General features: G+C 42.5%; 1 protein-coding gene across 1 annotated transcript in view; it reads right to left on the reverse strand.

Moving 5' to 3' along the window:
- The window catches only part of LOC124775887, a 142935-nt gene that overhangs the window by 34587 nt on the left and 95175 nt on the right, over positions 1 to 13173 (reverse strand). The window lies entirely within an intron of this gene.

Here is a 13173-nt window from a genome sequence, read left to right on the forward strand (position 1 = left end):
CTAATGAGGAGATGCTGAATAGAATTGCGGAGACAAAAAATTTGTGGCACAACTTGACCAAAACAAGGGATCGGTTGGTAGGACACACTGTAGATATTAAGGGATCACCAGTTTAATACTGGAGGGAAGTGTGGGGTGTAAAAATTGTAGAGGGAGACAAAGAAATGAATACAGTAATCAGATTTAGAAGGATGCAGATCGCAGCAGTTATTCGGAGATGAAAATGCTCGCACAGGATGGAGTAGCAAGGAGAGCTGCATCAAACCTGTCTTCGAACTGAAGACCACAACAACAACAATTCTTTACTACGCAGTCTCGTATGTTACTAAAGTTTATATTGCGTTATTAATTCACGTAGAAATCTTTTTCCCGAACCGGTCATGTCGCTTAGTGAGTAAATGAGCGTTAATGTTGGAGCTGTAGGTATTGTTGATGTATTTTCTAACAGGCTTTTACTGAAATTTTTGTATACGGGCTGCGGGAACAGGAATACACAGGGAGTTTACGTAGATACAGCTGGTTACAGAGATAAGTTTCGTGTGCTGTCGGTCCAGTTGCTACGGGTTTATTTATCACTTGTCATTCGTAAAGCTGAAGTTGTGCTTGAGTTTATACATTTGAATTCTTCATCTGTGTTTGCGATTTCTTAGACATTTCTACAGTATTGTACAAATTCTCTGTGCGTATTTCCTAACCGCAAGGTTCCGAATTCTACAGTGTATACCCTTGTTTTCACTAAATTGCATGAGATTTGTGCAGTGCCCAGCAGCCATATGTCGTCCGAACGCGCAAATGAACAGTGTGTGGGTAATGTGTACCATATACAAGAATATGGCGGACGCTATGTATGCACGGCCTCTAACCTGTCTTTTGCACCGCATTCAACACCCTCTAGAAGCAGGTGAGGCTAATGAGTGTAGCAGATTACAATTTTTTCGTTGGCTGCTTGCAAATGGCCGAGTAATCGATAAATGCTGTCTACTGATTAGGCCACTTCACTCATGATGGTTTCAATAACACTCATGACTCACATCGACGGTGCGACGAACACCCACATGTTTTTGTAGAGACACATTTTCAAGAGCCCTTGACTGTAAATGCGTGGTCCGGGATGATAACGAGTGAGTTGACTGGGCCTGTTACCATATCGTCTCACAAGAACAGTTATCTAGAGTTGCCTGAAAACAAGTTGCCTGAAAACATTCCCCTTGTGCCCCGGTATCTAATTGTAACTGTCAAACTGTACACACGAGGGTTGCGGTTGTACACATGCTAACCCGTCGCATATCACAAAATTTCTCCAAAGGACTCCTGCCTGATTTCTTCTAAAGATGTCCTTTTTGCCGCAGATGACAGCACCAGGTCGTGGCCTCGCTGAGATGTTGTAACGCTGGTAGGCTAATATTGTAGGAGAGTGAGGAGCTGATCTGCCCTAAAGAGCACATCAAATATTTTAAGGTGCGTCATGTTTTTTACGGTCTCTAAGTCTTGCCACAGTAGCGTGTCCAAAAATATTTATATCTGCTCTCCTCGATTACAGTGACACGTGTCACTTGCTGGTTCATTAATCCAATAACGCCTAACCACACTTTATAGTAATGTGAGCATCCTTGGCGATACTTCAGCCAGTACCTATTCTACTCTGCAGCGATTAGCTTCGGCCATCAGTTTCGTTCCCATCACGTTTACTAATGTGATTTTCCATAACAATTGGTTTTTGCCATCATGGTCGCAACCGTTCACTTTTCCATAGCGCCGATATTCTCGTTATTAAACAATTAATACTATTGCACAACAACTGTCAGTTCTTTCACTGTCTCATGCCACAAACGATCGATCACTTCCCTGCCTTCACTAGACTCTGTATCAGTAATACCTATATCTACATCTACATCCATTCTCGGTAAACCGCTGCGAAGTGCGTGGCACGGGGTACATCCGATTGTACCAGTTATTAGGGTTTCTTCTGTTCCACTCACGTATGGAGAACGGGATGAATGATTGTTTGAATGCCTCTGTAGGTCTGTCTGTAACATCTTCGTTGTCGACAGGACGTTGAAAACTGATCTCCTACTCCCCCCCCCCCCCCTCCGCCACTGTGCGTGCTGTAGTTATTCTAATCTAGTCCTTACAATCTGTGACATGTGAGGGGTTATTAGTCTATACTACCACCTCCTAAAACATCAACTATTATCAAGAGAAGCACTATGTAACGAAGTTAGGGGATGCTGGCGTAAGTTGTTGGCCCGGGATGAGAGTTTTGTAAGTGCTTAGGGCGATTTGTGGTGATGAGGACAAAAGATTTTTCTGGAGTATTCCCGAAGAGAACACACCCTACTTCCAAAAAAAGTACCTACTTCACACCATAGGGTATAACAATGACCAATACTAACAAATACCATGTCATTAGATGAAAGTATCCAAGGAAATAAGCAGCTGTTACAGCTCGGGCGACCCCATAGCTCTGTATCCCCAGCATGGCCTCCAAGAAACAATTATTCTCAATAAAAATGCTGTTAAGGTGTAGTGAACTATAGAGTGGGGCAATTAAAAGTGGCCCAGAGAAGTGGATACGACTGGACGTGAATTTGTAGCAGCATAACGGAGGAGAAATAGACCCTACAGTCACTTCCAGTAGGATGGAGCAGCTGCCCACACAGCCGGCCGAACCTTGAAGCACGTTTACAGTATCTTCACGCCTGCCAGAGATGTCAGCAGAGGTTAGCCTGGCAGCGGCCCTAACTGTCCACCCAGGTCATCTGCTCTGTCAGTGTGCGATTATTTTCTGTGAGGAGCCCTGAAATCTAAGGTGTATCGCAACAATCGCCATAGTCTTCAAGAACTGCAGCAGAACATTTCTAGTGATACTGCACCAGTTTCATCAGTCCAGCTTCGATCTGGCTTCAGAAACTGCTGACCAGGGTCCAAAAGTGCCAAGAGATGAATGGTGTTCGCTTTCAACATCTACTATAATAAGGTTAGTGCTGTATTTCCTTCCCCCTTCTGTGTTTCTTTGTACCCTGAAACCATGTTCTCCGGGCTGCTGATTAATTAATAATTACTGATTATTTTGAGAATAATAATTACGGTGGAAATTTTCTCGTGCCGCATAAGAGGCGCGACGATAGTGAGTTCGCTCGGGAGCGTGTGTCTCAGGTAATTTACGCAGAGCGACGCACAATCCAAACAGTTAGGCTCGTGATTTTTCATATACACGAAAAATTATTAGAAGATTAGGAATTGTTGGGTGACTAGGTCATTATCATTAGATGATAGTTGTTCGAGCCTTGAAGTTATTTACCTCCTCTTCTTCTTTGAAGACAATGTTACGGCGTCCAACTTTCTCCGCTTAGATTTCTTGCTTCTCCGATGATATGTTACTTTGTATCTGTTACACGACTGGAATTAAAATACCTTTATAGATGGTCGTTCTTATTTTAATGTATACCCTAGACGTGCTAACTCCCTCTTATAGTTTCATTTACATGTTCAGGAAGTTTAATTTTCCAACTCCATGCCGAGACAAAGGACATGTTCATTGCGGATTAACCGCTGCGCGCCTCTTGCAGGCCTCGCTCACACACGTTAAGCAATGTTTGTTGTGCGCGCACCTCGTAACTCCGTAGGTGCAAAATGGCGGTTCACAGTTTTTAGATAACGACGAATTTCATGTCGTCTTAACATCCGTACAGCTGCGCTGTAGGATAGTGTGTGTAGGCAAGTGCGTGATTGAGTGTTTCCGCGCTGCAACGGAAAGACCAGTCATATCTGGCCTATGGTATTGGAACCATGTCGCGCGTCACATATTTCGGTATCCAAGACAAGAGCGTACATTCAGCAAAATGTTTCAAATGGTTCAAATGGTTCTGAGCACAATGTGACTTAACTTCTAAGGTCATCAGTCCCCTAGAACTTAGAACTACTTAAACCTAACTAACCTAAGGACATCACACACATCCATGCCCGAGGCAGGATTCGAAGCTGCGACCGTAGCGGTCGCGCGGTTCCAGACTGTAGCGCCTAGAACCGCTCGGCCACCCAGCCGGCGTACATTCAGCATCATATCTAAACCTCACTAGATTTCAGGTGAGTCCAGAAATGTTTTCACCTTATGTGGTCCCTTGTAGCAACGTCAGCGTCCCTCGCCGCTACAAACGAACCGAAAACATGTGGATCATTAAAGCAGCAGCAGCTTCACTCACTATAACATCATTTGATTTAAACTAAGCATACATAAGCGTGTACCTACGTGTTGCCGACACGTCTGGTACATATATGGTACAATTTATATAGTTTAATGATATGCGTAAACCACTGTCCTCATATTTCCTCGGACCCAAGCGCCTGTAAATTTAAGAATTCTTTTTACACGAGCACGAGCATACATAGCTACGCTTAGCCCCGCCTCTCTCAAGTCTACTAGGGATGCGTCTCCTGATCTACAAGGAATGCTGACAGGAAATGGAAAGAAGCATTTTTTTTTTTTATCTGCTGCTGAAGTCCATCGTCTACACGCCATAGAATAATTGAGTAAATTCTTTGGGCACACTTCTTTGTATCTTTGTCAAAATAATTAGTGTTTGCTGAACTAATTGGAGAATTCTGACAGTGCAGCGTCATATAAGTTATCAAAAATGGTTCAAATGGCTCTGAGCACTATGGGACTTAACATCTGAGGTCATCAGTCCCCTCGAACTTAGAACTACTTAAACCTAACTAACCTAAGGACATCTCACACAACCATGCCCGAGGCAGGATTCGAACCTGCGACTGTAGCGGTCACGCGGTTCCAGACTGTAGCACCTAGAACCGCACGGCCACACCGGCCGGATATAAGTTATCAATATTTCTTGTTTGAATGTACCTGTAATATTTCATTGTAACTAACTTAATCCATATCCTCAGAATACGACTCTTATGTATACAACAGACTTAAATATGCTACTATGAAGTTTGTGCCGAGAAAATATTGTAGTAGAGCGTTGATAAGTTGTGATCCCGCGTAAGTGCATCATGAATGCTCATATTTGACGCTCATGTCAGAAGCCTGCCCTTTTTAATATGCCGTTTGACCTCTTTTTTCCTTGGTTAAATTCCGTTTAATAACATTCGACGTACTGTAATCGCGTCTTACACACATCCATTCACACTGTCACATTCATATACATACGGAATGATAAGTATTTAACTACATGAAAAAAAACTAAATTAGGTACAAACTAAGGTGATTACAACCGTCACTACAGATATTCGGATTACTCTGATTTAGGCTATGACATGTTCAATATGGCTGCCACCATTGGCGATGATGTGGTGCAGACGAATAGAGAAATTCAGCATGACCCGCTGAAGTGTCGGAACATCGATACTGTCTATGAACTCCTAAGTGGCTGTTTTCAACTCACCAAGGGTTTTAGGGTTATTGCTGTACACCTTGTCTTTAATATAGCCCCACAAAAAGGAGCTGCATGTGTATTCAGATCCGGAGAATGTGATGGATAATCGAGACCTATGCCAGTGGCCTCTGGGTACCACAGAGGTAGAATTCGGTTCCCAGAGTGCTCCTCCAGGACATCAAACACTCTCCTGCTTCGTTGGGGTCGAGCTCCGTCTTGCATGAATCAGGTCTTGTCGACATCAGGGCCACTTCCGATAATATGGATGAAATCATCTGCCAAGACTCTCAGGTACCGTTTCGGTAGTCACCGTGCCATCAAGGAATATCGCACCGATTATTCCGTGACTGGACATTGCACAACTCACTGTCACCCGTTGAAGGTGAAGAGACTTCTCGATCGCGAAATGCGGATTCTCAGTTCCCAAATGGGCCAATTTTGCTTATTGACCGATCCATCCAAATGAAAGTGGGCTTCGTCGCTAAACCAAACCATACCAATTCCCATCACGCGCCGCGGTCAACCGTGCAGTTAAACGTCCTAACACAAACTGTTCAGAAGTTATGACGGTTTTATTTCATATAGTTCAATAACTGTCAACCTATATTTATATACATACAATTTGTCATACTGCGGTGTGGCCCGTTTTATTTGGTACCAGCTGCCTAAATTCTCCTTCCTGCCTCTACCACGCGGTTTCCTAGCAGCGTTACCTGAAAAGAAACTTAAAAATAATTTATAAACTAAGAACGTATTCGCTCCATGGCTAACTAACGTATCAATTTTCTCCTCACATACATATATCTTTTTACTTTAAGTGTGTGAATGTTTTTTTTATTTCTCAAAACCAATCCCTCTTTTATCAGAGTGCAAAAATTCAGAGCATGGCCATCGTTTCGACTTACCTTTTTTAGTCTTCCCATGTTCATACTACGATTACACCGGCAATTTATTTCTTGTAGATGGGCTCAGCCTCACTATATTTCGTAATTTGGTCAGAGTGTGACCACACACCTATTACATTATTGCTTTCGTTGTATAGAGATACTTTCCTTATTGTGTTTTATGTAATGTGTATATAACTACCTTGTAGCTTTGAGTATACTGTAAATAGTAGAGTAGTGCGTAGATAGGTTTCTGTAGTTAGTCGTTCTTTCTACCCCTTTCTTTTATCTTAAACCTCTTTATTGTATTAGTTTTATTTTATAGTGTGTACGTCTTTATTTTAGTAGAAATTAACTTACATTAAAACCTCCGGAAAATAGCTTATATGGTGGCTAGATGCCATGTTCGCATTTCATCCGTCATGCTAAGCGGTGTGTTGGATTGAACCGTTTCTACAAAAGCGCCGAGGATGCTGGCCTTTGTATTAGCTCCTACTACGCCCATGCGTCCACTCCCTCTCGTAATGCTACTTCCTCAAGGGCATTATCACCTTGTATTTGGGAACTATACGTTTTGTAGAATGAATCGGCACCACTGCGATTGCGTGTAATTTTCATGCTTCATATAGCATTTTGAATTAAACAGAATATTAAATTACTATAACCTACCTTGCTTCCATTTAAAAACATTGTTATGATGACCTCGAACGAGTCGTCGCCAACGTTGACTGGTGGCCAATGCTAAATAGAAACATATAAATCACAGCAGGTTTGTAAGTAACAACGATAAGGTGTTGGCTGCATGGTCTGGATCAGCAACGACTAAAATAATTAGAAGTCGTCGGTAAAAAATAATATATATATTGTACTTAACTGGTTGTACGGGATTCTTCTTGGCTGCATACATATAATTATAAACAGATAGCTAGTGAGGCCTCACTTAGGCCATACGTTACTAAGCGCCTTCTTAGCGATTGCTTCCTACCAGCTGAAGGCTATGCTACTTTACTACTTGACGTCTTGAGCAAGAGTGGACGTGAGCTCTGTAGAAACTTGCCACGGAGCAGCGCTATCGGTGCTGGCCGCGACTCGCGGATCCAACGATACTAATACGGACCGCGGTCGATAACTGCTAACCCTAACAAGTGTGGAATCGAACGTTGATACCATAAAAATATAAGTAAATGAAATGAAAATTTTCTCTCGTACAAATGGCTCAGTGTACAAAAGCTGCCATTTACGATTGAGCTTCCCATATTTCGTAGATTTAGGATGCGTTCGTAGTAATACCTCTTGTCCTGTGTGAAATTGTACAGTGCGCCCTAATCTTCTGTCATACGACTGTTTCCTCTGTTCAGCCTTTTCCTACCGATTAATCAAAGCCTGAAGTACTTTTTCTTCAAGTGACATCTCTCCTCTGGGTATCTTTGACAGTGATTTTTCCAACTCATTGACTTCTATACTTTTAAACATCAATTCAGCAGGTGTAAAACCAGTTGAAGTCTGTGGTAAGCATTAATGATTTGTTGAGATGGTGAGACAAACTTAACACATTTCGTGTTCTTCTTGGGTGTAGAGGTCCGTACAACCATGATGAATTCTTTAAATATCCTTTCTATTGGGCTCACCTCAGGGTAAATCTGAATACTAATATACGTTTTATCTTGTTTGTATTAGAAAATTTCTTCCATCTATTGTCTACGAAGCACAGCACATTGTGCGTTTACAATATCTGTGGCTTCCCCACTCTCGGGAGACAATCTTCTGTAATCCTCCTGATAACAGAAGCTGCAGTCACAGATCGCACTACATATAACTTCACATGTTTTGTGAAAACATCATACAAGGCAATGACACATTTGACACCTCCCTTCGCTTGCGGATAGTCTGGCTGCATCCAAGGACACTGATTCTAAAGGTTTTGTGCGTATTATACGATGCAGTAAAATCAACTTGGACTTATCTGAGTGCTTAGTCTTTTGGCAAGTAACGCACTTCCGAATTACTTGGAGACCTCTTCTCCACAAGTGGCAAAATAGTAGTAAGTACGTATCTTGTTGGTGCATTAGGAAAGTCCTTAGTTACCCCATACACTGTGAGTGTACAAAAGAAATCATCTATGTAACTTTCCGGTAAACACACACAACTGCTCTTGATTTGGTGTAAGCCGATGAAACCCGATTCCCTTGTATATAGCATAGTATTTGAAACTTCCTGGGAGATTAAAACTGTGTGCCGGACCGAGACTCGAACTCGGGACCTTTGCCTTTCGCAGACAAGTGCTCTACCAACTGAGCTACACAAGCACGACTCACGCCCCCTCCTCACAGCTTTACTGCTTCCAGTACCTCGTCTCCTACCTTCCAAACTTAACAGAAGCTCTCCTGCGAACCTTGCAGAACTATCACTCCTGAAAGAAAGGATATTACGGAGACATGGCTTAGCCACAGCCTGGGGGATGTTTCCAGAATGAGATTTTCACTATGCAGCGGAGTGTGCGCTGATATGAAACTTCCTGGCAGATTAAAACTGTGTGCCTGACCGAAACTCGAACACGGGACCTTTGCCTTCAGGATAGCTTCTGTTAAGTTTGGAAGGTAGGAGACGAGGTACTGGCAGAAGTAAAGCTGTGAGGACGGGGCGTGAGTCGCGCTTGGGTAGCTCAGTTGGTAGAGCACTTTCCCGCGAAAGGCTGCCGGATGATCTATTTGCTATCGATTTCTGCCAATTACTTTATTGGTTATTGCCATCTGCTGGGGCTGTACGTCATGAACTTGTTGGCCATAGCCCCTCTGTTCGGTATAAGCCGGTCTATTGTAATTCTGTTTGTGATTTCCTTTGGAACCCCCTTTGTACTTTCGGTTTCCCATTACAATAATTGTTTCTTGTATTATTGTTGTTGGAAGGGGCATAAGGGTGCCACCAACCATGTTGGTTATTGCCACCATAGCCATTCTGGTGTTGAGTGTTTTGGGGAGGCGCACACTGCGTACTAACGTTCTGTGGTTGCTACTGCCCGTCTTCATGTATTGGGTCAATCGAGTCGAGTATGGATAAAAAACACTCTACATCATTTTCTGATGTAGTGATCTGCTTTTCCCTAATATGGGTAGGTTGGCAACTTTTCAATATTTTCAATCCGTCCAGGTGGGAAACTGGGTTTGTCCATTGTTTCTTGTATTATTGTTGATGGAAGGGGCATAAGGGTGCCACCAACCGTATTGGTTATTGCCACCGTAGCCATTTTGCTGTTGACTGTTTTGGGGTGGCGCACACTGCGTACTAACGTTCTGTGGTTGCTACTGCCCGTCTTCATGTATTAGGTCTATCGAGTCGAGTATGGATAAAAAACACTCTACATCATTTTCTGATGTAGTGATCTGCTTTTCCCCAATATGGGTGGGCTGGCAACTTTTCAATATTTTCAATCCGCCCAGGTGGGAGACTCGGTTTGTCCATTGTTTCTTGTATTATTGTTGTTGGAAGGGGCATAAGGGTGCCACCAACCGTGTAGGTTATTGCCACCGTACTCATTTTGCTGTTGACTGTTTTGGGGAGCAGCGCACTGCGTAGTAACGTTCTGTGGTTGTTACTGCCCGTCTTCATGTAATAGGTCAATCGAGCCGAGTATGGATAAAAAACACTCTACATCATTTTCTGATGTAGTGATCTGCTTTTCCCTAATATGGGTAGGCTGGCAACTTTTCAATATTTTCAATCCGTCCAGGTGGGAAACTGGGTTTGTCCATTGTTTCTTGTATTATTGTTGTTGGAAGGGGCATAAGGGTGCCACCAACCGTGTTGGTTGTTGCCACCGTACCCATTTTGCTGTTGACTGTTTTGGGGAAGCGCACACTGCGTAGTAACGTTCTGTGGTTGCTACTGCCCGTCTTCATGAATTAGGTCAATCGAGTCGAGTATGGATAATAAACACTCTACATCATTTTCTGATGTAGTGATCTGCTTTTCCCTAATATGGGTAGGCTGGCAACTTTTCAATATTTTCAATCCATACAGGTGGGAAACTGGGTTTGTCCATTGTTTCTTGTATTATTGTTGTTGGAAGGGGCATAAGGGTGCCACCAATTGTGTTGGTTATTGCCACCATAGCCATTTTGCTGTTGACTGTTTTGGGGAGGCGCACACTGCGTACTAACGTTCTGTGGTTGCTACTGCCCGTCTTCATGTATTAGGTCAATCGAGTCGAGTATGGATAATAAACACTCTACATCATTTTCTGATGCAGTGATCTGCTTTTCCCTAATATGGTTAGGCTGGCAACTTTTCAATATTTTCAATCTGTCCTGGTGGGAAACTGGGTTTGTCCAATACCTGGCTTTGATTAAAGTATTTTTCGAAATACTTCCTCAGTTCCCCATGGTGAAGGATTGAAAACCTTTCCATGTGACCGCTGCTGGACTGCTGTTGATCAATATTTGTCCCCGATCTTCTGTGCTGCTATCCAGTTGTGGGACAACACGTTTCGAAATTCTCTGATAAACACAACAGCGTTCGTTCTCTTACACTCTGTTGAAAAATTCGTAAATGACCTTTGACGGAGGAAACCCTCTTTGGCTAACAAAGTAGACAAACATGCAGTATTGCCTACTGCCGCCGTGACATTGTTCTGATTCACATGATTGTACTCTGGATATGTTTGCACAATTGGTATTGACGCTGGGAGTGTCTGTTGCATTTTGTAATTGCTTTCTTCTCCGTCTGAAGGGCTGGTGGCAAATGATTGATAAGTGTGACCGCCGTCCATGCTGTCTGACCTATTGGCTTCTCTCTTATGACATTCGCAACATTAGTTAGACTGCTCTGCAACTTATCTTCCACAGATTGTAAGCTATCTCAAGTCTAACAATGAATTCGTTTTCCGTTTCCTTTACTACCTCTTCAACTTCTTCGACATAGATGTTATGTAGTTGCACGACCTCCAGTGCGAGGATCGTATCCTTATCTAATATTCCCTTGTCGACACTGTCCTTTAAATTCTTTACCTCCTTTCCGATTTTTTCTTGCGCTTTCTTTATGAACTTAGTACCCAAACCTAAATTACTCAATTTTACCGACGGCTCCTGTACTTCTTCCGGAAAATCTTTACATAAATATTGCAACTCATTAACAGTAACGGTCATAATTTCTAAATTTTTGCAAATTTCCTAATGAATCTCTTGCATCTGAGTTTGCACGTCACTCACGATCTATAGCTTACCTGTCAATCCCCTTCTTGCCTCATCTATAGATGACACTTTTTTTATCTGGGTTGTTTAATCTCCTGAGACAATCTAGTGAATAATTCAACTTTTAATTTCTTCCCCATATCTATAAGTTTGCATGTTAAATCATTAGAATGGTCAGTGCATATACTGTATTTTTACTTACATTATCGTACCTCCGTGACATGTCATTCTTAAAACTATCAAATGCTGCTTTTTTTTTCATTTAAAAAACACGAAATTTTTCATCAAGTTTTTCGGTGTGTTGTGTAGAAAAATTATTAAATAAATTCTTCGCTTGGGCAATTAGGCCTTTATATATGTCCTACATTGAATGCACTGTTAACGCGTTAGCGTTTTGTGTAATTGCTGTGTCTTGTTCCGTCACGTTTGAGGCAAGTTCTCGTGACATGGAGAATTTGAAATTTATTGCTTCCGCACCAGCGCGTCTCTCACTGGCTTCATGCGAGAAAATGCTTCTCGGTGAAATTTGGAAATCAGTCTCGCCTACCGTGAGCATGGTCGCGTCATGACACAGGGTGTTATTGCCATCAGCAGTAATGGAATTGTATAATATTCAAGGCTGTCGTCGACATGATCGACATTTTCGGTGCCACTGTCATTTGTTGTCGCATCCACTGCGGTGATAATTTCTGCCTCTACATTACTTTCATTAACAAAATGAATTTTAATCCCGAAACTGACTGCGAGAATTATTCCCATCAGTACATGATGTATTCTACGCCATTGTTACAGCTATTGTTGCCGTTTACAGTTTTGTATCCACATTCCGAAAAATCAAAGTAATGTTAACCGAAAACTCTATTGATTAAAAAAAATGTTTCAAATTTATGACTAGGTAGGGCAAGGTACTGACACTACTTTTGGTTGGAGTAATACCAAGTGGAGTCACGCTAGCTGTAAGTTGGAGATATATTCTATCTCATAGACGATCTTCCTAAATGTTGTTGGTACAATTTCTCCGATTAACTGTTTGTAATTTATGCATACCATATGGTGTTTTTCCTTGGTTTTCTCTCGACAATACCATTCTAGTCTTGACACAAAGTAAATAAAGAAAACAACTAACGCAAAGAGTGTTACACAACATGTTTTACATCATTAATTACTGGAACTGTCTAATCTATTTGGCACCGTCCAGCTTAGCTAATAATTTTAAAAATAATAATTACGATGGAAATTCGCTTGCACAAAAGGAGCAACAACAGTGTGATCGCTGGGAAACTTGTGTCTCAGCTAATTTAAGCACAGCGACGCACACTCCAGATAGTTTGGCTTATTATTTTTCGTATACACTAAAATCCGTAACGTACAACGACAGATTATTAGATGATACACTCCTGGAAATGGAAAAAAGAACACATTGACACCGGTGTGTCAGACCCACCATACTTGCTCCGGACACTGCGAGAGGGCTGTACAAGCAATGATCACACGCACGGCACAGCGGACACACCAGGAACCGCGGTGTTGGCCGTCGAATGGCGCTAGCTGCGCAGCATTTGTGCACCGCCGCCGTCAGTGTCAGCCAGTTTGCCGTGGCATACGGAGCTCCATCGCAGTCTTTAACACTGGTAGCATGCCGCGACAGCGTGGACGTGAACCGTATGTGCACTTGACGGACTTTGAGCGAGGGCGTATAGTGGGCAT

The sequence above is a fragment of the Schistocerca piceifrons genome, chromosome 2 (genome assembly GCF_021461385.2).
Source record: "Schistocerca piceifrons isolate TAMUIC-IGC-003096 chromosome 2, iqSchPice1.1, whole genome shotgun sequence".
In the NCBI taxonomy this organism is placed as follows: Eukaryota; Metazoa; Arthropoda; class Insecta; order Orthoptera; family Acrididae; genus Schistocerca; species Schistocerca piceifrons.